This window comes from Hippopotamus amphibius, chromosome 14, assembly GCF_030028045.1.
Source record: "Hippopotamus amphibius kiboko isolate mHipAmp2 chromosome 14, mHipAmp2.hap2, whole genome shotgun sequence".
NCBI classification, from domain to species: domain Eukaryota; kingdom Metazoa; phylum Chordata; class Mammalia; order Artiodactyla; family Hippopotamidae; genus Hippopotamus; species Hippopotamus amphibius.
Window position 1 is genome coordinate 57,758,428 of NC_080199.1, and position 26,505 is coordinate 57,784,932.

General features: G+C 45.4%; 1 protein-coding gene across 1 annotated transcript in view; it reads right to left on the reverse strand.

The window, feature by feature from the left end:
• The window catches only part of ENOX1 (ecto-NOX disulfide-thiol exchanger 1), a 562,092-nt gene extending 538,848 nt beyond the window's left edge, over positions 1 to 23,244 (reverse strand). The window contains exon 1 of the mRNA XM_057707750.1: positions 22,984 to 23,244. The gene's annotated coding sequence lies outside the window, so the exon portion shown is untranslated. The remainder of the gene's footprint in view (positions 1 to 22,983) is intronic.
• Between the last annotated feature and the right edge of the window lie 3,261 nt (positions 23,245 to 26,505).

Consider the following 26,505-nt stretch of genomic DNA (forward strand, 5'->3'; position numbering starts at 1 on the left):
ATCAATTCCTCAGTTGCTTAGTTAACCAGGGGATAAAATCTGAATTTAACTCCCTGCAGTTGTTCCTGTATGTCCTTTAAGTGGTAGTGCTACTAGTTAAGTACTGAACCAGACAAAACACAATACAGAAAGAGAGGTAGAAGCTGGATCTCTTGCCTCAGAGTAAGCCCGTGGTATCCATTTTCACCAGAAGGAAATTAATAAACCGGGACAAGCATTCACTTGGAATGCTACAGTCCAAAGAAAAGGCACGGTGGGTAGCCAACTGTGGAGATTAGGCACGATATTTACACTCTTATAATTCATGATGCAAAACAATACTTATTCTACCTAAAGTCAGAAGCTATTTTAAGCAAAAAAAAAAAAAAGTGTCACAGTATATGAAGCCTGAAATATTTATGGACTATTTATATTTTAGTTAATGTAATTAAGAGGGTGTCTAAATGATTCAGTCAATTCTCAATTATTCCTACTAATGGAGGGAATCGATACAGCGGAGAGCCTAAAATGGCAGCCCATGTAGCTAAACGATGGCTCGTAAATCCACTCTATTACTGGTATATGGGTGCACTGAATATTCTTCAGATTTAATAGAATTCATCCATTCAAAGCAGTTGAGACTCTTAGAGGGTCGTCCTATCCAACCCTCTTCTTTTGCACCGAAGGGAAATTTGGCCTAAAATGTTGAAGGGACCATCTGTTGTTAAACGGAAGAGTAGGTGCCTCAATGTAACCATTGCAACTGACACTGTGAAGTGGAGCCCTGTGGACGGTATTTAAAAGAAGTCTTGGGACTTCCCTGGTGGCGCAGTGGTTGAGAATCTGCCTGCCAATGCAGGGGACATGGGTTTGATCCCTGCTCTGGGAAGATCCCACATGCCGCGGAGCAACTAAGCCCGTGAGCCACAACTGTTGAGCCTGTGTGCCACAACTACTGAAGCCCGAGCACCTAGAGGCCATGCTCCGCAACAGAAGCCACCACAATGAGAAGCCTGCGTACTGCAACCAAGAGTAGCCCCTGCTCACCACAACTAGATAAAGCCTACACTCAGCAATGAAGACCCAATGCAGCCAATAAATAAATAAATGATTAAATAATTTATTAAAAAATCACAAATCTATTTTTTAAAAAAATTCTTAAAAGCAACTAGTTGCTTCAGTTAGTGTCTTCCATCCCTAGCCCCATCCTTCATTCACTTCCCAAAATACTAATGACAAATATTAACTGCCGAGAATCTCCTCGGTACAAGTCTCAGATGGATTTGATACTCCAATGTACACAGGACCTAACGTCCTTTTACCTTTCCATGGCTGTTGATTGACATCTTCTTGAGGAAGCAAGCGATTAGCAATTTGGATTTAAAGAATGTTATTGGATTGGTGATGACTTAGAGGGGTGAGGTAGAGAAGGCTGAAAGGAGTCGTGGGAGGGAGGGGATATGGGGATATATGTATAAATACAGCTGATTCACTGGTGTACAGCAGAAACTGGCACAACGGTGTAAAGCAATTATACTTCAATAAAGAGCTTAAAAAAAAAAAGAACCTGTTATTGACATTTTTGCTAGTCTGGAATAAGCAAAAGGCTTTTGTAGATCAATTATGCAAGCGGGATAACATAGCAACTTACAAATAAAATGTGAGCACAGTCTGGAAAGACAGTATTCCATGCATCAGCATGGATACAGAAGACCTGTAGAGAATCTGTGTCCTCAACACATGAGAATGTATCCTGAAGAATTTCAAAGGAGACTCCACAGCATTCACAACTTTCCCTGGCATCACATGTTAATGTTTACTCTCTCACCAATATCACGAAACACCAATTTAAAACCTGCCTACTGAGGTTTAAGAGGCATACAGTTTTTGCTAATTTTGCCAAAATGAGGTCAGTGAAAACATAAACAGTGGATACAGTGCCTCTTAAGTGTCACAGAAGGAAAAAATGCCCCAAACCTGCCTCTCCCTAATCCCGGCCCACCACTGAAATATCTATGAAAATGTTTTTAAACGTTAAAAATAAAAAAGTGAAAAAGAGAGAGAAATCCTTGAGATGTTTGTGAAAGAAAACACTGCTGGAACAGGAGGCCTTACATTCCACAAGGAAACATCCTCACAAACCCAGCTGAGAAATGAGCCCACTTGTAACCACACAACCAGGAACCAGGATAATTACAATAGAAACACTTTATTTCAAATCATGAAAAGAGTTACACTTGATCTTCTTGTTAGCAGGGGCTGTGCAGACAGCAACATTAACTGTGAAATGTAAGGGCAGATAACAGCTGATCTGAAAGGGGATTGTGTAAATCTAGTTAAAGAGCAACTTTAGAAGATTATTTTCAATTACTGAGATAGCATCATGGTTCTCAGAAAAAAAAAATGGAAAGGTTTGTTCTTCACACCACATACAGTGTACGGAATCTAACAAAACCGCCTGCTTTCAAGCAATAATCTCAGCCAGTAGCTAATATGCCTTCCCTCCACTTTACCCTCCCCTTCTTCAAGTCAGTTTCAATTATTTCTAGCACTCAGCTCTGTGAACAAAAAGTCATTTCAACGGGAGAGACCGCTTGAAAAAAATCCCCTTCAGAATAATTACTAAAAGCTTTTAGATTTCCAAGTGCCAAATATACGTAACCCGGGAAACCTCTAAACTAGGGCTGGGGTCAGGCAGAAAAAGGGTGCCTGTTTGGTTGACGAAGTGGCGTTTGCTTCACCTGTCAGAACATTTAACCAAGAACATCTGGGCCTCAGCCCCCAGTCACTCCACCTCAGCTCACAGAGAGGAACAAACACAGGTTCATACATCGACCAAAAGGCAAGCTGCATCTCTAGCTACACGAGATAACCTTGTCAGGTGAAATCCCCACTTGTCATCTTCTTTAACATGGCTTGTGTAGAGGGTATTAATGATACATTTAGAAAAGGAAAAAAAAAGAAAAGAAAACCTAAATAGGCAAAAAAGAACCTAGCGTAAAGGAGAAATGTCAGACTAGGAAGCAGAAAGCCTTGCACCTACCTGCCTCTGTCACTGACAAGCTATCTGCGACCTCTCCAAGCCTCATCTTCCTGTACTTGTACTTGCCACGTGTCCCCAATGCCGCGGCCACTTCACACCATGCTCCCTGGACATACTAGGTTCTTCTGTGCCTCCTCATCTCAGCTTTGAATGACCTTCTCCACCTGGAGAACCTCTTTGGAGTCTAGCTCAGTTCTCATCTCTGTGAATGGTACCTCCATTCCCTTGCCACAATGAATGGCACCTTGCTGTAGGCAACTCCAACATTATCTCCATCATCATAGATAACTATGACACAGGTTAGTCATCTCTACCTGTCCATCCCCTCTCGTAGCCTCTGTACTCCTCGGGGACAGGGATCCTCTCCCCTCTGTACATTCAGAACAGTTATTACATGAGGGAACATTCAATAAAAGTTTGTGAAATAATTAATCAATGAAGGTATAATGAACTGACTTCACCAAATTTCAGGTTTCATCACCTTGAAAACAAGGATAATAATCGTTACCCAGTTCATTCAGAAGTCATGATGATCAAAAGATGAGATGGTGCTTTGCACGTTGTCAGCTGCTGTTCAAACGTACGTAGTAATGATGAAGATGGGTGATATTCAAACAAACACCACGATGTACGCATATAGTATGGTATCTTCACACACAGGTAAAAGAAGTTATCATTCCCCATACCCACCGCGTGCCCACACGAAACTCAATTTCAGTATTCTTTTCTCAGAGAGAGAAATTAAAATTTGAGCAAAAGGGGACACGTCACTGTCCAAAATCATGTTCTCCTGACACTAAAACTGAATATCTAGAAGTCAGAGAATCATTACAGTCACTTTACATGTGCTTCTCCTTCCATTAATTGGCCACAGGTTTCTGCATGGATGCGTGATGTCTGAATACTGCCGATTCCACGCACCATGCTGTCACCTCAAACGCAAAACCGCATCTCTCTGGAAGCACAGGTCCACAATATACGGAGGGGCTGAGGCAGCTCTTTGAAGAGCCAAACGGAACGGAGGGATCTTGAAAGGGACCAACAGCAGGATGGCGCTCTCACACTTCAGCTGCAGGTAACTGAAGACTGTCTGCTAAACATTTCTCTCCAAATACCTCTGTTCTTCCTAACCAAAATACTCTCTTGTCACAGAAACAGAAAGAATTCTCTAACTTGATCAAAACCACTGCTGTAACAGTAAGAAATCCTAAAGCGGTTCCGTTAGCTTGAGGAAGGATAGTATTCTCTCCTCACTCAAGCCAAAGCACCATGTCCCCTCCAGGCCTGGGACAATGGGGCACTGGCACTGCTGTAGCTCAGCTGTAGAAGGACCCCTTAGGTACACTGATGCCTATAAACCCCTATGCTCACAACTGTTTCCTTATTTATATGTCATGATTATTTTAAGGTGACCAAAAACTCTAAAATGATGTTCACATCCCAGTGTTCCCCTCACTCAGAAGACCTAAACAGATGTAGTTTCTAAACATGTAGATATATTCAAGGTCATGCTCTGGCCAGTCAAAATCCTGCAAAAGACTTAAACGAATCTCATCATTGGCGAGAAGGCTGGGAACGGAGAGTCCTCACTAAAAGCATGAAAAGCCTGTCCCAGCTGCAAGTGATCAGAAGCGAGTTGGCCCATCAGCTGCCCGGCTACAGCTGTATCCACTGCTCTGCTCACCCAAAGAGATTCACGCTCTCCTGATGCCAAAATAAATGTCTCTCTTAAAAAAAAAAAAAATTGCCCAATTGAAAATAACTCTCTAATCTGCATCCTTTCAATAGAACTGAAGTGCACTTCACCAACACAGAGCACGGGCATCTTGAATTAGCAGAGAACTATTTTTAACACATGAAGGATAAGATATGAAATTAGTTTCACGGGGAATGAGAACCTTGGAGATTATTTACTTTGCCTTAATTACTTTGACTCACCATTAATTTAGCTTTCCTAGGGTACTAAATATTTCACGCTAAGATTTGGAGACTACAGAGACAGGAGCACAGATTTGGAGCACTGGAAGTCTACAGCAGCATCTTCTACACTGAGGCACAGAGGCCCCAGTTGGGAGTTGAAGGCCATTCACGGTGCGCAGCTCAATGACACTTTCAGTGGCCGTTTCTGCTGTTTTTCACCCTGGGACGAGGAGCTCTGCCCTGAAGGATGCAGGGAGCCAAACTTTATTCAGCTTCTGCTTAACTCCTTGGCCAATAACATCACTCGTGCTCACAGCTATTCCCAGCGACTGCCAAATAGGGCAGGCCACAACTGCCTGGAGCCAAGGAGAGAAAAGTTTGAGCCGCACGCTTGAGGAAGTTTTTAATGATCAGTGCAACTGGGCAATGGAGTCAATTCCCAGGAAAGGTGACGAAGGAGCTACTCTAGCAGATATCCTACAATGGCTTCATTAGAGCATCGGTGGGAAAGGATGCACTCAGCTCCCACCAAAGCACTAATGATGAGCGGGGTCTGCTATGTACAGCTGGGCACTTGCCAAAGCCCTGTGCCACCCCTTCATGGCTCTGAATCAGCTGTCCGCTGGCAGACACCGCAGACACGGGCCCTGCTCGGCAGCGGGCAGGGGCCCCAGGGCAGCAATGCGCTGGTTCCCAGATGCAAGAGGAGACTCACTGGGGCCACTCAACCTGCCGGTGCCCCCCCCCCAGCTCCACATGGCATTCCGCAGTGGGTGGGGGGCAGTGGGCAGAGACTCAGAGACTGGAGCCCTCCTTTTGACCCATAATCAAAAGAACTCTTCCCTATTCTAAACCTCAGAAGAACCGATCCTGTCTTACGTAATTCCATTCCTGTGAGTTTAAGTCATGACTTTCCTCCACGAAGCATGCTACATGCCCTAACGTTCTCTCTTCTCGTATAAATGTATTTGCACCCTGATACGGCTGTGCTTCATTTATAAGTTGCCCTTTTCCTTCTTCTTGATGAGGATATTGTTTGACTTCATCGAGCCATATCCTTCCAGCGTTCTGAACCCAAATCAATGACGCAGCAGCCAAGTTCACACATCTCCAAAACCCTGCCACTTCTCCACTTGGCGATAAAATGCTGTCATGGAAATATGCCTCTGTGATAAATATTTCTAATTCAACAATAATAATTTACATTTCTTTAGCATATGCATAGCTTTGGAACGTGCTCACATATTTCATACTTTATCTTTTCTACTTTTCCCCATCTGGCCCCTTTGTACGTGTCTCACGCTCATGAAACTCCCGGTCATTTCCCACAGGGAAGCCGGTCCTCTTTGTCATTGTTGACACAACTCCCTTGTTTTCTGGGTCACACACCTCATGTGAGCCATTCACACGTTCGGTCTCTTTTATCCTTTACAGTTCTCAGGGGAATCTCTTCGATGCCATAGTTTAATACTAGACATTATATTCCTTCTTTCGCATCATCAGAAAAAACAAAGCATGTTGCTATTCATCATTTCTACTGAGGAGAGAAGGGGGAGACCAGAACACACTGCAGTGGAGGACAGGGTTCAAAATTCCTACCTCTTCCACTTACCAGCTGTGACAGTGGACCAGTTACTCAATCTCTTTGAGCCTTGGTTTCCTCTTGTTATTGGCATACGAGAAGGTTCCCATGAGGATTAAACAAGATGGCATCTGCAACTGTGCCTGAAAATACTTAAAAGATGCTGGGTTTCCATTCACACACCATTCTCATTCACACTAAGAAAGGTGATCCCAGCCAATAGCATCTCTCTGCCATTGGGTCCCTGAAAGTGTGTCTTCCCATGAGCTTTCCCACTACTTCCTCCTAAGGATGACCAAGGTACACAAGGTCCCAGAGCATCCCAGAGATCACTGATTTCCAAGTTAGCTTTTTTCTACTAAATTCAACTGCAAGGAAAAAAAAGAAATTCAACTGTACGTACTACAGTTGAAAGTGCACGGTAAATGCTTCAATAGGCATCCTCTTCCAACACTTCCAATCATGTCTGGCCTGTCTTCGTATCACCCTGAGATGGGAGATACACAGGAACAGAGTGAATGCACAGCACACGCCGATGGCAAGATGCAGGCAGCCACGCAGGGGCACCCAAACAGCCTATCCCTGAGCTATCGCCCACAAAGCACTAGACTTGCAGCTGGTAGAGTGCATTCCTCTCCATCCTTTTCTCTTTGCCTTCCTGGTGAAACATTTCACACCACAGAAGCTTCAGTTAACCTTAGATTCTGTCACGTCAAATTTGTCTTGCTCAGAGAAATTGTGACATCTGAAATTCTGCTGTAAGTCTGAAGTCTCCACTTAAAGATTCAGAAGAAAAAAAAAAAAAGCTCCCAACAGGCAATTGAGAGATTTTCAACATATAACTGGAAAAAGGGTGGTTTTGGTGGTTTTATAGCTTAGATGCCTTATGGCTATTAACTGTAAAATGGGCATACCTTTTGATCCAGCAATTCTTCTAATAAGAATGTACCCAGATGAGATTATTGCACAAGTGTAAAATGCTATACATATGAGCATGCTTAGCCCAGCAATGATTTCTAGATTGAAAAGCTGGAAACCACTCAAATGTCTATCCGTGAGCCTAGAGTAAATTCTAACAGACACTATGAGCTGCCGCCTCCACAACTGTTTCCCTTCTTTTCTAGCAGAACTCTGAGTTTCCTATGCAGGGAGTTTGGATGGGATCAGCATGAACTTCCACCCAAATCTGAAGCAACTGGAACGTTGCCCTGGCCACTTTACTTAAGATGGTCCAAGTAGAAGGAAGCCAGGATTGTTTTTTGATCATTTGTTTGTGTGATGATTAAGAGAAGCTCTCTTCCTCTGGATAATGAATGGGCCCCTGGAATCTCAGCTGTTTTGCCACCATGAAAAAGAGCAGGAAGAGAAAACTATAAAGAAAGAAATCCTAAATCCCAATTAAATCATGCCCGAAGCCCCTACCCACTGGATTTCTCAGTATGTTCCTATCATTTAAGCTAGTTTGCCCTGCGATTTGCATTACTTACAATGAAAAGCATCCAATACAACTATTCGGTCATTAAAAAGATAAGACGTATTTGTTGACATGGAAAGATGCCCAGCACATGTCATTAGAACACAGCAGATGATAGAATAACATGTACAGCAAAATCCCACGTATTAAGAATTGTATCTGTATCTTGTGTGTGTATGTACGTGTGTATGTATACGTAATATATATAGAGAGAGACAGAGAGGCCCGGAAGAATTTTACTAACATGTCAACAATGGTTAGCTCTAGTATTCCCGAAGAATTTTACTTCCCTTTTTGTATTCTCCTATAGTGTTTGCTCTTGTATATAACAATACATATTTTGGAGGGCACAGAAAAATCAAGCTTTAAAAAAAAGCTGGCTATTTACTGATTCTGGTTACCTTTAGTGTAAAATAAGTGGACAGCTTTGCCTTATATCCTTCTCCAACCTGAAGTGTTCTAAGAAAAAAACCCGAAGATGGTAGTCAGGCACTCAAAATATTATTTCATTATAAAATTTCATGATGAAGCAATGAAACCACTTTAAGATCTGCATTTGCACATGCTGAAAAAGAAACACAGCCAGAGGTGCCGAAGTGTCTTTCTAGAAGAGTGGGAATAATATGAATCAACATGAAATATCTTCCTAAAGAAGCTGAGCATTTCATTTTCTAAAAAGGGAAAGGCGGGGCGGGGGGGGTGGGTGGGGCGGCGCGGGGAGGGCAGGAGATCCAGAGAGAGGGTAATACACACAGCTGCTTCCAGAAAAAGCAGGTGCCAGTGAGCAGAAAAAGTACATGGGGTGGCTGGTGTGGGATGCTGTCACGGTGACATGCAGAGGGTTTAACCCTTGCCTGCTGCTGGACATGCACACCCTCTTCTCCTGGGGATGACCACCCTCCCCCGCAAACCTAACCCCACTCCTCAGCAGCGGAAGACTATTACAGTCACTTTAAGCTCTCCAAAGGTCATCTCTTCAAGCAAACTAGAAATGTAGATGTTCTCCCTGAGCTTTTTCAGTTCTAAAAGTATAATTTAACCAAACATATTACATAAATTGTTGGGAGGAAGAGGATTATTTGAAAGATCCAAACACCATTAGGATAGAAGCATCTGAGTGGCTTAGACTTGGCTGGAAGTGACATCTCTAAGATGAAGCACTGGGTTAGAAAAAAATGTACCAAAGGCAAATGGAAAACAGAAGTCAAAGACAAAAATCTTGGTCTGTTTATTGGTGATTTTTACTACAGCTTGTAGGATTTTCTGACTATAAAGTCTCAAAAACTCTGGCTCTAAAATCAGTTAATTGGAGTAAACATCTCTCTGAAGTAGTAGCAATCTTGTAGATATAAGGTAACTCCAAAAATACTAGGATGATTTGTTTTACAAGTTAATTTCCTGCAGTTGTTTCTTTTACAATAAGTTACTATACTGTACCCACATTGTATTTCATGATAATGCCATCATTCACAGTCACCATTTAATTCTGGGAGAGTCGCAATGCTTCACAAAGGGAAAGAATCAAAAATAAACACCACCCACAAAATTGTCTATATTTGCCTTTGGGATCAAGTTAAAGATACACCTCCGGAAAGCATCCCTCCCACTCAAAATCACAAGCGTGCCCTAGGTTATCCGTTTGTCTGTTCAGTGTCTCATTCTGATTCATCCCACTTGGATGGACTGTTGGCAGACTTCAATCTGAAAGGGCATCAGAATGAGAAAGAACACGGCGAGTGGTTCTCAAACCTCAGTTCCAATAAGAATCCCTTGGGGACACTCTTCAGTCCTTCTGCATAGGCTCTAGAGGTGGGCTTAAGAAGCTGCACTTTTAACAAGCATCCTACATAGATCTGAAAAGGGTATGGATCAGCCTTTGGGAAACAGTGATGTAGGTTATTACAAGCTGACCAAGTCACTTACAGACCATCAGACCTGATTATATGTCTCTCCTTGGATTGTTCATTCCATTCTACACCACATCTACAGTCACTACTCTTGCCCCTTGTCTAGGAAGCCATCACCACCACCTCTCCCTGGAGTGGACCCTAGTTTCCAAGTTGATTGTCTTGCTTCCATTCTTGCCCTCTCCAATCCTTTTCTCCAGAAACTTGCCAGAAAGATCTTACACACTATAAATCACACCACATGACTCCCCCGAAAATCTTTCAGTAACTGCTTAGAGGGTAGGGGTTTGCATTCCAGGTGATGAGAGTGTTTTAGAGTAGACACAGGCGGCAAGGGCACTGCGAATATACTAAATGCCACTGAATTATTCACTTTTAAATGGTTCATCCTTTGTTATATAAATTTCACCCCAATTTAAAGAAAAGGGAAAAAGAAAAACAAAACAAAAACTTTTCAATGGTGCCCCACTGCACTTAGGCTAAAATCCAAAGTCCCCAGACTGGCCTGGTAGGTCTGGCATCTTCAGGCCCTAACCTACATCTCAGCAGCCCCTGTCACCCTCACTCTCTGCACTCCAGCCACAATAGCTATCTCTCAGTGACTCTTTCTCACATCTGGGACCCTGACCACCCCCCCACCCCAGGGAAACCCCCATCAAGCTTCAGGTCTTAATTTATAAATTACTCTCCTATACAGGCCTTCCCTGACCACCCTCCTGGTATCCTATCAGAGAAACCGGGTCTTTTCCAAGAACTTATCATGAGCTCCAATTACATAATGATTTTTGTTTTACTTGATATTCTTTCCAGTAAACTATGGACTCCCGGGAGGACAGGACCAGCGATTTTTGTTCACTACTGCCTTCCCAGCACCTAGTGGGAAACTGGCAACCATAAATACCTACTCGTTTGGCACAATGATTCTTGTAGCATGCTTCCCTCCAAAAACATTAAATCTCTACCACAAAATGAGTATCGAGCTAGGTCACAATATGATGGGAGATTTAAAACATATATGGTAACATGATTAACAACTAGATGAGAAAAGTCAGCAACTACTTAGAGCCAACTCAACACAGTATAGGGACTTCCCTGATGGCCCAGTGGTTAAGAATCTGCCTGCCGATGCAGGGGACACGGGTTCAAGCCCTGGTCCAGGAAGATCCCACATGCCGTGGAGCAACTAAGCCCATGCACCACAACTACTGAGTTTGCGCTCTAAAGCCCACAAGCCACAACTACTGAGCCTGTGAGCTGCAACTACTGAAGTTCCCATGCCTAGAGCCCGTGCTCCGCAACAAAAGAAGCCCCTGCAATGAGAAGCCCATGCACCGCAACAAAAGTAGCCCCTGCTCTCTGCAACTAGGGAAAACCCACGCACAGCAATGAAAACCCAACTTGGCCAATAAATAAATAAATAAATTCTTATATTTATTTAAAAAAAACAAACAAACAGAATAGATAACACCCACCAGGCACAGAGAGCAAACTCGCTGCCTTCTACAGCACCTGCTTTGTGTTTCTGGACAGAATCAAGTCCCTGATGCTCAAGAAAATGCCATTTAAAAACTCTCTCCTTGTGCCACTGCAACTCTCTGAGTAATAAGGAAAGAAAGAGAGGCTGCATCTTTGCAGAAAGATGCAACTGAAACGGGTAAAAGCCCAGGCTTCAGATGGATGTCAAGAGAAACCATGGGCTGCCCTTGGTGGGCAACACTGTCTTGGGCATAGAGTCCAACCCAGGAAGAAAGGACCTTCAACCTAGTCTGTTCTGAGGGAATTTTTTTAAAGGGAAATAAAGGAGAAACTCACATAAGAGGCGGCATAATCGGTATTTTGTTACTAAACAAACTGTTCTTTAGTGATTATAGGTGTGCAAGTGATTTATTCTTCCCAATCTTGCATTTGTATTAACTAGAACCCTGATTTGCCCAAGAGCCTGAAGTGTGTTTTAATTACTTCCTTCGACACGTACGCCCATTGAAAATAAGCTGGTTTCTTTTCTACTGTCAGTTCACCCAGAGCCGCCTAATCCACAGCCCTCCCGCCCAGCTCTCCCCACCTGGGATCACTGTGCAGAGCACAAGACAGCAAGTGGCCCAGCTCCAAGGAGATCCATCTGTGCAAAACTGTGCACCAGCCCACAGAACATTCTCCAGCCCTGCTCCCCCGGCAAGGCCAGGAAAACGTCAGGATCTGAGCACCTCTACTACCTGTGCCAGAGGCTATTTATCAATACTTAAAGCCAAGGCTTTGGACTGTCCCAAGCCCCAGTCTTTAGACCTGGTGGTGAGTTTAGAGTAACCCCACGTGTGCTGCAACGCCTAAAGGTACTGCTCCTGGCATCTGAGGATGGGGCACCTACAACTGGGTTGTCTGTGTGACCTCTTGGACCTCTTGGAGATAGCTCGAAAGCTTTCTCCTTGCTCTGACTCCCAGCTCTCTGTGCTCGTCTGAGGACCCCCTAGATAAGGGACAAAGCTGCCCAATGCAGCCAACGATGGGACCAATATGGAAGCAACCAACAAGGCTGCTCTCCAACAGGGGGAGGAGCCTGAGCAGAATCCTTAAGGTGGTTCCTGAGGCCACCATGCCAGCTGGCCGCCAGCTTGTCTTCCTCTGGCACGGCTTCTCAATCTGTTTTATACTTGAAGATGCTACTTGAGTCCTAGTTCCTTCTTCCCAAAGCATCCTCAGTAATACTCTTACCGATGGTTTTCTTACAGAACCACGTACACTTCTATAGGAGATGAACTGGAGGAGCCTGACAGTACACTTAGAAAGCATCCTTGTGCAGGAAAGTGAATTGCCAGCAAAACCAAACCTTTATGTAGCAGAGGCACAACCTGTAAACCGAAGTACATTCAGGAGTGAGTCATGAGACCAACAGGTTAATCCGGGCATAAGGATATTACACGCGGAGATGAGGTCCGTTAAGAACCACTGGCAGAAAATGAGGTAGGGATGGTTAGTAAAAGAGGGGCTCAAGGACAGACTGACAAGGACACAGGAGATGTTGCCAAAATGCCAAATATATTTGACAAAGGGAAATCAGTGCTTGGGAAACCAGAGCCTAGGAAGGGATGAATCGTCAGTAAAAGGATGGAGACTCCTGGTGGGAGGGGTGACATTATAAATGCAGGTACCTTCTGCCAGGACGGGAGCTGGCCAGATTTTTGCGGTGGAAGAAGCCAGAATGTCAGAACAAGGAAAAGCTCATCAGATTTATACCATTCCCATGCTTTCAGGACCTGAGGACTGCCTAACTAGGAAAAGAGGAATCTCTTCAAGTATTTTTCATGGAGGAAATTTACGAGAGCGAATTGGTGACTCAGGTGATGGGGGAGCAGAGCCTACACAGGAGACTGAGATAATCCAGAGATCAGTGAGACAGGAAGCTGCCGCCTCCCCTGGGCTGACAATAGACAACAGGAGGAGGTGGTGCTGCTGGAGGCCACGGGCCAGGGTCACTTGTGAGCGGCTACAACCAGAGAAGGTCTGCCAAGCATGAGCGTTGCTACCGGGGAGGGATTCCCTCTGCCAGGGATGCCGCACGAAGCTGGAGGAAAGAAAAAAAAAACACCCTTCCTGGCTTTGCCCTTCTCCCTGCTGTCTCCCATTTGCCTCCCATGGGCTGAACACAGCGAGCCAGCGGACTCCGAAACCTGGGAGAGCAGCCTGCAGGGGTGAGCCCCCAAGACAAGGAGGGGAAGGGGCGAGGCCAGGAAGGCTGGGGTGAGGACCAGGAGTTAGAGTGCGCTGTAAGAAGCAAGCTTCTTTCCCAACAGACGTAATTTTAAAGGTTTGCTTACTGCCATAATGCACACAGGAATAAATTAAGTGGAAGCTAGACCTGCCGGACTGGCCTATTGACCTTCCTGCTGCGTGCAAGTCGCCCTGATCTATTCTGCACAGTGCCCAAGTTGCAAGGGCTGGGGGATTTATTCTATCGTAATACCCTTTCTTCAGTTACAATTAATCCAGGACTAGTCTTAACAAGCGCACTTTTTTCCCCCAAAAATCCTAGGGGGAAGAAAAGGCTCTTTGAAAAAAATTTAAAAATACAAGTAGTAGGAGAAGATATATGCACGCGTGCCTGGGCGCACACACCCACAAATGAGTACAAGTGAAACTGGGGAAATCTGACCGAGACTAGCGGACTGCAGCCATCCCTGTGCTGGTTGCGATGCTACCCTATAGGTTTGCAAGATGTTACTGGGGGGGGGGGGGGGGGGGGGGGCGGGATGGGGAAAGGGTACACAGGCTCTGACAGTGTTATTTCTGACAACCACACGTGAATCTGTAATAATCTCCAAATAAAAAATTTACTTACAAAATATCACAAATACGTGTCTCCTCTTCTAAATGAATAAGGCCTCTTCCTTTCCACTGTGTCTCACCCATAGTATCTCATGGCTCTACACTCACACACACGGTATCTCTGCTGTCAGGACTCTGATCTCCCTGTGAAACAAGGCCCCTTGAGCTCTGTGCTGGCCTCCTCCACAACTTCTCAGAATTCCGTCTTCTCTTTGTCACTGGCTCAGTGCTACTTTTGCAGAAATATGATGGTGTCAGGTTGCTCTTGTTTGATTATTCAGCCTTTGCCTTTCTGACTGCAGATGGAGCCGGGACATTAGTATTCATGCACGGGACAATTAGAAGCCTGCCTGATCTTATTTCAGATCAGCTAACAAGCCTTAACCTGCTCATTTCATGATTAAGAATTCATTTCAAAACCGCTCTCTTTCTGGACGTATGCTTCCCTTCTCCCACCCTCGGAGCCCTTTGATCTCCTTTGGGAGCTGGTGGCCTAAGATCCGGAGGGAGAAACTGCAGAAAAAAAGCCTGGCACTTTGACAGACCAAGAGGAAAGAGCCAGCCCACCCCCAGCTACCACTCATCCACTTAGCTAAAATACAGGCTACAGGAGAAGCAGGGAAAACAACAGATAAAAGTGCATGCTAGGTCTTCCAGAAACTGATGCTGGATGAAAATCCCTTCTTAGCCAAGAGCATGAGGGAGAAAAATCACTATTCATCACAAAATGGACCCGCGCCACAGACGTCTCTCCAACTCTCCTTCTCCACCACTCCACAAATCCTGCCGGTAAAATATAACTTTCTTCCTTTAATGATCTGGTGGTGAATTATTTATACGCTTCAATTTATCTTTCTGTCTCCTTTTATTTATGCCCAGAATTGTACCACTTAACTCTAGAGAGCCTGACCAAGATTACAGGCAAGGCAGAGGCGTCTCAGCCCTTTAGGGGGTATCGAACCGGAGAGACAGAGCAGGCTGAGCTCAGGTAGAGGACTGATGTCTCGATCTTGGGGTGAGTTAAGAGAGCACACATCTCTCTGACTTCATGCTGACTTCTCCAGCTTTCCATCCAACTCCATCTTGCATCCTTTCCCCATCTCCAGCCCCACAGCCACTATCTCCGTTGTTCATCTGGGCAGCACCACCTCCTAGCTGGTCTCCGTGCGCCCAACTCTTCCTCTATCGATCCATTTCCCACACGCCTGCCGGCATGACCCTTCTTAGCTGCAAAGGAAGAGTAACAGTGCCCTCATCTTAATTCTTCAGCAGCACTCTATCATCTGAAGCTGGAGCGCCCAAATTTGCCTAATTAGGAAAACCATTGAAGGCATTATTTTGAGAATAAATAAACGAAGCAGATTCTTCAGTATCTTATGTTTGTTGGGTTTCTCCAGAAACAGACCGTGAGACAGAATTTATTTCCTTTTTTTTTTTTTTTTTTTTGGCCGCACCTCGTGGCATGCGGAACTTTCCTGACTAGGGATGGAACCCGTTCCTACCACCCCCCATCCGCCCCCACAGTGGGAGCGCCGAGTCTTAACCACTGGACTGTCAGAGAAGTCCAAGACAGAATTTAAATGCAAGCTATTCATCTGGATCCTAGGAATGACGAGTATAGGAAAGGAAGGCAGCCAACAAAGCCCAGATTATCCAGCAGACGGCCACCCTGGACAACATCATCAGTCTCACTAGGGGATCTCGGGTCACAGTGCAGGACACGCATCAGTCTCTGCACCCAATGGGCCAGGATGCTAGGGTATTGCCACCCAGCTCTCTTCAATCACCGGTTGAGGTCCACTCCTGGGGCCATGTAACTTCCCTGCCCTTCAGCTGCCCCACATGTGAGAGAGAGAGCACTCAGGTGGAGAAGGTGCTTGCAGAAGAATTCTGCTGACGTGCATGGGAGCGGCGAGCATCCAGGCATGTGAATGTGTCTACCCGACCTGGCAGTGTCCCTGAAGATTCTGAATCAGGGGGGCTGGGACCCAGGAATCAGTACTGTGGCAAGCACTTCGTGGGATGCCTTTGAACAGGCAGATTGTGAAACACTGCCCCCTATCATAAAGGTCAAAATCTTCGGTGGGTCCTACTAGTTCCTCCATTGTCTGCCTCCTGCCAGTGCCCCCTGCAAGTCACTTACACATCCCACTGAATTTGTGCACTTCCTGCATGTCTCCCCTGCAGGCAGCATGTTCTCTCCCACGAGAGGAACTGTGCCTTAAGAATCTCTGTGATCCCCCAAATACTATACCCATCATACGGTAAGTGCTCAATAAATATTTGTTAAAGAATCATCCTAAAAGGAAATAGTATGGTATTACTTACATAGGTTCCCTAGACAAAACTGTCTTCCCTAGCTCTCAAAATAGCAGTAAAACGAAATATCTATTGAGCACTTAATATATGCAAGGCGCCCAGGAATCCCTCCTGAAAAGCTCTATAACCTTTGATCATCATATACCTTAACAGAGACTTGCTGCTACAAAACTGTGAATTAAACCCTATGAAGGAGACAGACAACGGAGGTCATGGTGGAAAGGTGAAGGATGCTTTATGAGGAACTGGAAGCCTGTCCGGCTTTACCCTACCTGGTGATTCTGCCAGGGTTGTCCCCAGAGACACCATCATCCCCCACCTACTTCACAAAGATGGAGCAGGATGAACAAGAAAGTCTTATTTCAATGGCACTGACCTCTCGGGATCATGACTTCTTCCAATGACCACAAATCTGGTACCTGGGAACTTGATGGTAACTCTGGGCTCCATCCCTTAAATGCACAGCAGTTTCTGCGGTTTTCAAGCTACTGAAGGTGCTCTCTTGCAAACAAGACCACAGCACAGACCTGGATGCTCGGAGTCACTAAAGACCTCATTGGTGACTTTCCTCCCCCTGCCTGGGATGTCAACCACAATGTCCTGGCCACACTCCAGTCTGGATAATTACACTGGGGCAAGCAGACTAAATAAAGTATTCCTTCGGACCAGATGCCATAGCCTTTGTTTTGCTGCTGTGGGTTATTAAAGAGCTCTTCTGTACTTAGGGTGGCTGTGTTTGTGAAAAATCAATACCCCTGGTATAACTTTCTATACCGACAAGAAGTATGTTCCAAAATATCACTAAGTTAGTTGTTTTGACATTTTTTTTTAATCAGGGCCAGAAACACTTAGAAAAGTACAGTCATTTCTCCTCCATTTCCCCAACTTTTGCTATTCATGCAGATACAGACTGAGATATTTGCAACATCACATAAAGGAGGTGGCAGGGGCAGACCCCGCAAAACAGCCACGGAGTGTCTACCACGTGCCAGGCTCTGTTGTGGGTACCCGGCACTGTTGTAAGGGTCACGGGTTATGTTCTCAGCTTATATCTGAAATTTTTCGAGAGGGAATAATTCATTTAATTCTTCCTCTGCTGCTACCTTTCTGAAAATCTGAATATATCAGCTTTACTTAAAATCTGTTATACACAGGTCTCCAAATTTCTGTCCACTCTTAAAATAAAATAAAAAAAAAATTTAAAAAGAGAATCTACAGGACCTTAAACTCAATGCGTATGTGGGTGTGTGTGGAAGTATGTGTGTGTCCAAGAATGAGAAAATACACTTTCTTGGCCAGCCTGGAGCGCAGCAAATGGGATGCTGCCTAGATAAATATTTATTTGCTTGTTTTTAGCAATCATCGTATTTGTGTAGGTGAGAGTTTACAGGTTATAATAGCAGCAGCTGACACAGAGAATGGAAAACGTAAATATCTCTTGTTTAAAGCTTCTTTTTACTGTATGAAAAAAAAATACACATCAGACCCTTTGGTGTTCTATTACTGGGATGAAACCCACAAAGAGGAAAATAATGCAAACACATGCACATGCACACATTCTCTTGAACATGAAGATAGGAGAGGGAAGTTAATTAAATTTCAAGATTCCTGTGGAATAAATTAAATGTATGAACTACAGACTATTTAACACCACGTCCCGCAAAGAGAAACGGTTCTGAATTTTTTTTTTAATGATAATAACCTTAAAATTCAGATTAATCCTAGAGGATCCAAAGCAAGTACTTGTCCTGAACAAACTACAACCAGACTGTGAGAAATGATTTTTACAAATCAGTGAAGTTCACTTGAAATCTGCCAAATTATGATTCTGCTTGGAAATCCTCCTAGCTAAAGCAAGTTCATAGCAGACTTCTAATGCTAGGTTAAACATGCTGTAAATCAATTTACACCCCCCCCCCAACCAAATCTGCTAAAGCGCCTGCTTTTCTGGTGAAAATGGCTCTTCAGAGGCACTTAACACTGTCACTACATTGCTTCACCAACTCAGTCCAATCCAAGTTTTTCTACCAGTTAAGCTGTATTAAAGTTAAATGCCTGCCTGTCATAAATAATAAATAACAGAATACAGATTCTTTAAAATAGCATGAGAAACCTCAGAGTGTATCACACATGCAATACGCTGCCTAAGTTTACAAAAAAGCTTTAATTATGCACATGTGATCCAAGTTCATCATCCAATGCTCATTCACTATCATTTCAAAGTTCAGAAAATCTGCGCTATTGCATCTCTCAGACGACTTGTCCTCCAGGAGCAGGCTTCAGGTAATACCTCTGGGAAGACCGCTTTGATAAAAGACTGAAATGAAGATTATGCTGCTACACAGTCTGTCCCATGTATTCTATTTTTTTTTAATTTTTATTTTATATTGGAGCATAGCTGATTAACAATGTTGTGTTAGTTTCAGGTGTACAGCAAAGTGATTCAGTTATACATATACATATGTCTATTCTTTTTCAAATTCTTTTCCCATTTAGGTTGTTACAAAATATTGAGCAGTGTTCCCTGTGCAATACAGCAGGTCCTTCTTGGTTATCTGTTTCAAATATAGTAGTGTGTACATGTTAACCCCAAGCTCCCAATCTATCCCCACCTCCACCGACCCCTCACCCCTGGTAACCATAAATTCATTTTCTAAGTCTATGAATCTGTTTCTGTTTTGTAAATAAGTTTATTTGTATGGTTTTTTTTGTTTGTTTGCTTGGTGTCTTTTTTTTTTTTTTTTGAGCCCAGATCACTAAGCCAACAGTACGGTGTATCACATTGCAGACAGACCACAAGTGATTAATTAGCTGTAATGGTTAAACTCTTGCAGGTATACAAGCTGACTAACACAATCCTCAATCTCACCCCCATTTAAAACTCATATAGAGAATAACAGAGCATTAAATATTGTCCAAAGATGTAAACAATTGCCAAAGCAAGGGACTGGGCTTCCCCAGTTTGAGGAAAGAGGTAGGAGTCATAGGACTTTCCGAGATTGAAGGCTGAACATACAGTACACAATGCACCTAAAACCATAAAGCAGCCTGGTGTCAACACTGAATTTTGGCTCCCAAATACTACTATATTTTCTAAGTATCTTTATCAGGATAAAAATCATGGTTACAAATTCTATGTAAATAAAGAACAAAGAAAGAGTGATTTGGGGGAGGAAAAGAGGGAAAATTTTTCAAGTGTCTCCCAAAGCAAGACATCCTAGAGAGGGCTCTGTCACCAGGCTCAAGTCACAACATCTCACTGTGCCTCAGTGTCCCCTAAAACTAAAGAGCTAGGCCAGAGCATCAGTGTCTGACTGCCTCCTGGCAGTAAAATCCAGTCACCTATTTAGGTATCATAGAGAACTCAAGTTTTTGTAAAATCCTAAGAGCATCTGACAACAGCAGAAAATGTGCTTGCGGTGTTTAAGGGTTATTAAGGGGAAAATGAGAAGGGTCTAAACAATCCTCTCAGTCTTGCACTTTTCAGTTTATACCAGGCTTAAGAGGGCAATTGAAATTAGATGCTTCATTTCATCCCACAATAACAATATAATTCTTATTATAATAAAATTTTCAAGTGTTCTTTTTAAAAACATCCCCCAACAGAAACAGCTTCACCTTCCTCAAATGAAACTTGGGAGATCTGTGTCATTTGTAGGGTTGCAATGCTCGAGCTACAGTATGAGTATCAGGATGTGGAAGCAGCTGTCACTGCTTTGTTTTTCATTCACAGTAGGTGGTTGCCAAGCAACAAAATACTATTGTCTGTTTCCGTGATCTATTGGCCAATTCTACTGGTGATAATGCTTTCTATGGTTTAAAACAGGGCCACCTTTTGGACAAGAAGAAATGAGAAAAAATTCTAAGGGTGACAATAACATGTATATATAAATAAACACACTGAATGTACCCCATAATTATGTGTATAAATATATAGCTGTGTGCTGACATACATACATATATTTTGCATATACATGTGTGTGACTATATACATGCTTGTCCTACCTACCTCCAAACCCACCTAAATTTGATAGGCCAATAACTAGAAACTAAATCCTTGAGAGCAAATCAAAGCATAACCTAGTGACATGAAAACATAGAATTATTTTCTCAACAATAGCAATCATTTCCAATTTGCCAGATGTATCAAATTCTGTCCCTTGAACACAAAGTTCTCCAGTCAGAAAAGCAATTCTACTTGTATAAAAATAATAAATGGAAAGCCTTTACTATCTACTTTGGAATCACAGAACATATTTAATATGTTGTTTTACTTCGTATCATCTGCTACCACTGTGTACAAAGATACAATTCAAATGGAAAAATTCTGTTTTTCTTTACACCCAAGACTCTTAACATACCTTCATTTTTAAAAATAATTGAATTGTTCTCCCTGGAATAGCCTCATGTGATTCCCCACTTTGTTTTGATATTGGTCCCTAGGGAATAACAGTCATGCTATGTTACTCTTGCATATTTCACTAGCTTACAAATAAAATAAGGCACAGTGTACTCAATATAAAGCTGTCAACATTAGCTTGCATCAGTTGCTGTTTGTTTTCCATTGACAAGGCGTCTAAAGATAAGAATTACAATATTCTTAGATGTACAGACACAACATCAAAACAGCCTGAAGGAATTAAAGCTTGAAAGTGCCACAGGCAATCATGCTTTGAAATGAAGAGAAATCAGTATCACTGATGCACACACATATATTTCTGCAAAGACCCTAAATAACGCCAGAACAGTCTTTGGATTTTATGCAATGCTCATCCGTCTTCCTTCACAATATTTCCAAAGCACTTTAACTATTTAGTGCATCCCTCTCAAAGAGCACCATGAAATTCACTTTTTCAAATTCATTACCACTTGTAAATCTATACATTGCAAGAAACTGAAAGAAGCAAAACCCATTACGTGGACTGACATTATTACTATAAAATCTCCTATCAAAAGGGCAACGTTAGCAAAGCAGAAACAAAGTGTGTTAACTAATGAACTGAATACTAGTCAAAAATCACCACTTTTCCCGACAGAGCCACCTTCAGCAGAACGCTCCCGGGAGCGCCCAGCCGGGTTCCTCCTTCACATCTCACCCCACACACGACCCACTTACTCCCTCAGCTGCCCAAGCTTGCTCACCTGTGTCTGGCCCTCACCAAGAAACAATTTCCTTCCCACCTTCTTCGTATCCCTTAGGCGCCCATTACTGTCTCCAAACTACGGCCTCAAATCTGCAGCCCAGCTGGCCACGACCCTCCCCGTAAGCACTTGTTTCCCTCTGACTTCTACATCTGCCTTAAAAATCTCTGAACAAATACAATATTAATAAAAGTAAGGTTACAAGCTAGCTTTTTTTAAGTGTCATAGCATCGAAATGTTGAGAAAAAGACAGAAAAGGAGCAAAGCAGCAGTGTATCTGGAGGAAGGCCGGTGGGCGTGTAGCGACAGACAATGGGACGCGGGGATCCAACACGGCGGGTTTCCCGACCCGTCGACCCCACTTTCCCCATGTGCGCGCCGCGGGAGGACAGCGACCACACTCCAGAACCACCCCCTCCGGAAAGGAGGCGGGGTTACGCCTTCAGCCAATCAGGACCCGCAAGCCCCGGGTGTCCAACCTATGGGGTGGCCGTGGCCGTGCAGGGGGAGGACATGGGGTGGTCGGGGAGGGGCGGCGTCCGTGGGAGGCGCGCACGTGTGGAGTCCGGAGAGGCGGGGAGGCGGCAAGCGGCCAGCTCCCGAGGCGTGGGCTCGGCGCCAAATCCAGCTGCCCAGCGCCTCTGGCTCGGGCTGGGCCGGGCAAGACGTGATCCCGCCGAGGAAGACTCGTCCACGGCGTCTGAGTTCCCCCAGTAAGGGGACAGTCACAAATAACAACAATAGTACCTCGCGCAGATAAGGCGCGGAGGAAAGTTTCCAGCGCGCACCCAGCGGAGTCCGCCGAGGCTGGGAGGAGAAGGGATGCAGGGCTGCAGGGTGACAACCTGGAAAGAGGAGAGCAGCGCGGGGGGTGGGGGGGGGGGCTGCTGCGGGAGCAGGACCTGGACCCGGGTGCGGTGCAGGGGGCGGCGGGCAGCGGGGTGCGCTGTCCAAGGTGCACGGGAGGTGGGCGGCGGGCGCGGAGCTCGGAGCCAGCACTGGCCGGCGGCTGCCAGAAGAGCTGAAAACAGCTGTCTGGGGCGCCAGGCACCCACGGGCTCGTAAAAGTGACCCAGCTGGAGCTGGCGTGGGGAAGGTAAGGGCGCGGGGCGTGCGCCGAAGCCCCCACGCTCCCCTGCACCCCTCCCTACCGGCCTCACCTCTAGCTCCGTTCCCCTCCCCCCGAACCCACTCCCCTCCGAGCCTCTGTCCTGGTGCCGCGGTGGGGGCGGGCCCGCGGAAGCCCCGCTCCGAGCCGGGACGCCCCAGGGATGCTGCGGGCCCCGGAGCTGCTCACCTGGGGCCGCGGTACCGCTCGCGGAGGCAGCCCGCCGCGCGGAGCCGGGCGCGGCGCGGCTCCTCCTCGCCTCCGCGTCCTCCTTCCCCGCTTCTCCCCGGACTCCGTCCAGGGCACGGGGCTCTGAGACCGGGCCGGGCTGCAGCTGCCTTTCCCACCGCCGCCTCGGCCGCCGCTGCCGCAGACAGAGGACGCTCGGTGGCGGCTGGAAGCCTGTGTGAGTAGCGGCGCCGGAGAGAGCGGGGTCTGCTGAGCGGCGCTGGAGACTCCGCGGCTCGAGGCGCGCGGCCGTGCGCACGCGCGCCGGCGAGTGTGAGTGTGTGTGTGAGCGTGTGCGCGCGCGCGCCCACGGGGAGCGGAGTCGCGAGGGGAGGGGGAGGGAGAGAGGCCGAGAGATGCTCGTAGGGACCGAGGCAAAATTCTTCGCCCTCGGAAATCCGTAAACGGGGGGAAAGGAGGATCGAACGCGCGTCTCGCCCGCGGGAGCTGCCCGCGGGGCGGCGGCGGGGGAGGAGGGGAAGGCAGCGCGGCGCGCGCGGGCTCCGGATCCGAGCGGGGCTGAGCCGGGCGGAACGCGCAGCCAGCGATGCAGCAGAGGCGGCGCCCGCAGCCCACGGTCGCGCTACCCGCCCCCCCCAGGGAGGGGCCGAGCCGCTCGCTCCGGCCACCGCCGCCGCTGTCCGGACTTCCCGGCCGGGCGCGGGGGACAGGGATCCAGCCCCCAGCGTTGCCACTAAAACCTTGGAGGCGCCGGGCCGGCTGAGGGGCCGAGCGGGGAACCCGGGCGCACGTGGCCGCTGACCGGCTGGGGCCGGCGCGTGCAAGGGCTGCAGGCGTGGAGCAGGCGGCGGAACCCGGCCGAGGGCGGCCCGCCGCCTCCACTGGGTAGAGGAAGCCGGGCGGGGGAGCGAGGGGGAGCTCGGTCAAGGGTGCGGTCCGCAGGCACGGTCCGCAGGCACGGTCGAGGGTTGTGGGGGCTTCCACTCCGGGCGGAATGTTGCCTTTTTTCCTCCTCGGAGGCCACTTTTCCTCCAGTCGTCCACTTCCCAGGTAGAAGTGCCGGCTTCCTCTTTGTTCGGATTCAGCTAACTGTGCAGGCGTCGGCGTAGTGGTTCTTTGAGGTCTGGCTTCTCTAAGAACGGGCCAGCCTGGCGCCACTCTTGGCCCTTTAAACCTCTGCTCTCTCATTCATTCAAGCTACGTTGTATACCATAGAAATAAAATTTTCCAGCACATTTACATGCCCTTTCTCCTAAGACTTACCGTCCTAGCGGTATTCTTTTCCGTGCTTATTTTAAATTATGAATGTATTTTTATTCACTCAAGAATGTCTTAAAGGGTCATAAGGTCTGGTTGATACTTGAAATACCCTTCCTGGCAAGACTCCTCCGGGCTGGGTTGTGTTTTGCATACTTTTGCACGCCCTCCAGTACTGAGCCCAGTACCCTGTACTTTGTGTGTTCTCTATAAATGTTGAATGAATGACATTGTTTTCTAGCTTCACATATCCTGAAGGCAAAGACTTGGATTCTGGGAAAGTCATTACCACCCCACCAGGCTTGCTTAATTTTAACTTATGCCATTTCCCTGCGTGTGACTGTTTTCCCCTCTAGCAGCCAGAGCCCCAGTGCGAAGAATGACAGCAGAGAATACTGACCCATTGTGCAGTCTCATCAAGGTGCTGCCAGAGATCCCTCTGCAGGGAACCCAGTGGGGCCCCTGGATGTGAGAGGGCTAAAGGGTGCTTCATTTCAGTCCTGGGGGAATCCAGTCTCTCAACAGAAAAGTCAGATTTCATTAGCAGTTTATAATGTCTCTTCTAGAGCAGAAGGACAGGAAAAGAGTTTTAAGAGAAATGCACGTTTCTAATAGCTTGTCAGGTACAAGCTTTTCTCTTGTAAAGAGCATTACTTCGTGGCTACTTGCCAATCAGTACATGCAGGGTCACCCCAGACTACTAATTCTGCTGTAGCACCCAGCCCACATCTGTCAACCTGGGTATTTCTACAACCATTCTTTTAGAAGCAAAAGTCCTCAATTTTACATTCCATGCTAAATTTCAGTTCCTTTGAACTCAGGCTCTTCTATGAGCTGCTTCTCTCTCCACTCATGATACCACAGCTTTGAAACAGAACTGAAATAAAGTGAAAATTAAAATGGATTTATTTGGGTGCTGCCGTGTGTTCTCTAGTGGGAGTCCCTTTAAGTGACTTCTCTTCTGTCACTCAATTTACAATCTTCTTAAAAGCCATTTGTTGTGATATGGAATTCATGTGCTTTTTTGTTAAGTTGAAAGCTTAGATATTTGAAATTTTCACTTGAAAGGAAGCTCTAGAACTTGCAGGAGGAGCAGAAAAACTCTCATAGCCAAAATGAACTCTTGACAGCCAACCTGTAAAATGGCTATGAGTCAAAGTCTTCCAAAATAATTTTAAAGTTTTGTTTTGCTTAAAAAGTTGCCTTTAGGGTTTCCATTCAGCAGCTTCCCAAGTGCTTGCTTTCTTGGTAGGATGGAAGAATGGAACAAAGCCATAACTTCTGCATGAGCACCAAAGGGGGCAGACTTGTCTTTGTAAAAACAAATACATTTACAAGAAGCCAACATTTAAAAATAAGAATGCAGGCTTGGAGCAATCTTAATGTATGTTAATTTAAAAGATAAACAATAGAAAGACTAACAACACAAGAGATAAAGTGTTTCTGACCCACTTAAAAGTTTAGAGGAACAGCTAGGATTAAAATGCTATAAGCCGTAGCTTTTCATACTAGCTAAACACTAAATAACAGTAAAATGTTCTACTGAGAAATCCATTTTCATGTATTATTAGTTGAACTGAGAATTAATAGCATAATTATAAAGGTTCAGTTTTTCTTCCTAAAAAGGGAATGCTCCTTAACACAAGTGCTTTTTTTCAATTTGCAGCACTGCCATAAACTAGTCAAACATTAACTTCCTTAAAAATACAGGACTGGGAAAGGGTGGGGTGTGTAGAGAAACACTTTAAACTGATTTGACCACAACTAACTAATCTATTCGATCCATCTAAAGAAATAACAAAAGCTTTCTACCTCTGAAGACTGGTAAATTTAGGCTGTGAGATGTACCATGAATTCCAAAATCCACTCCTCATTCTGGGAGCAGATTGCCCCAAATTCTTTCAAGTGAGAAGGCAGGACCGTTAGCCGAAATGCTCTTGAGTTTAGTGGTTGTGAGCACGCATAAGGAGACAGGTAATTTCCCCATAATTAGGTCGCCGATCACTTAGTGCATTTGAGTTTTAAATGATAAAAAACACCTTGACCTGCACCTGGAACCAAATGCCAGCTCAGTACAGAGTATAGCATGGGAACAAGAAGTTTCAAGTTATCCTGTTTGTCTTCATGCTCTTATACATGGTTTTATTCCAGATATTACTTAGGGCAGTTTAATTCTAGCTGGAGATCAGTCATGATTAGGAAAGTCAAAAATCAGAGAATAAACATTATAGTGTATTCCAAGCCAATGTAGACGGGCTTCCAGAG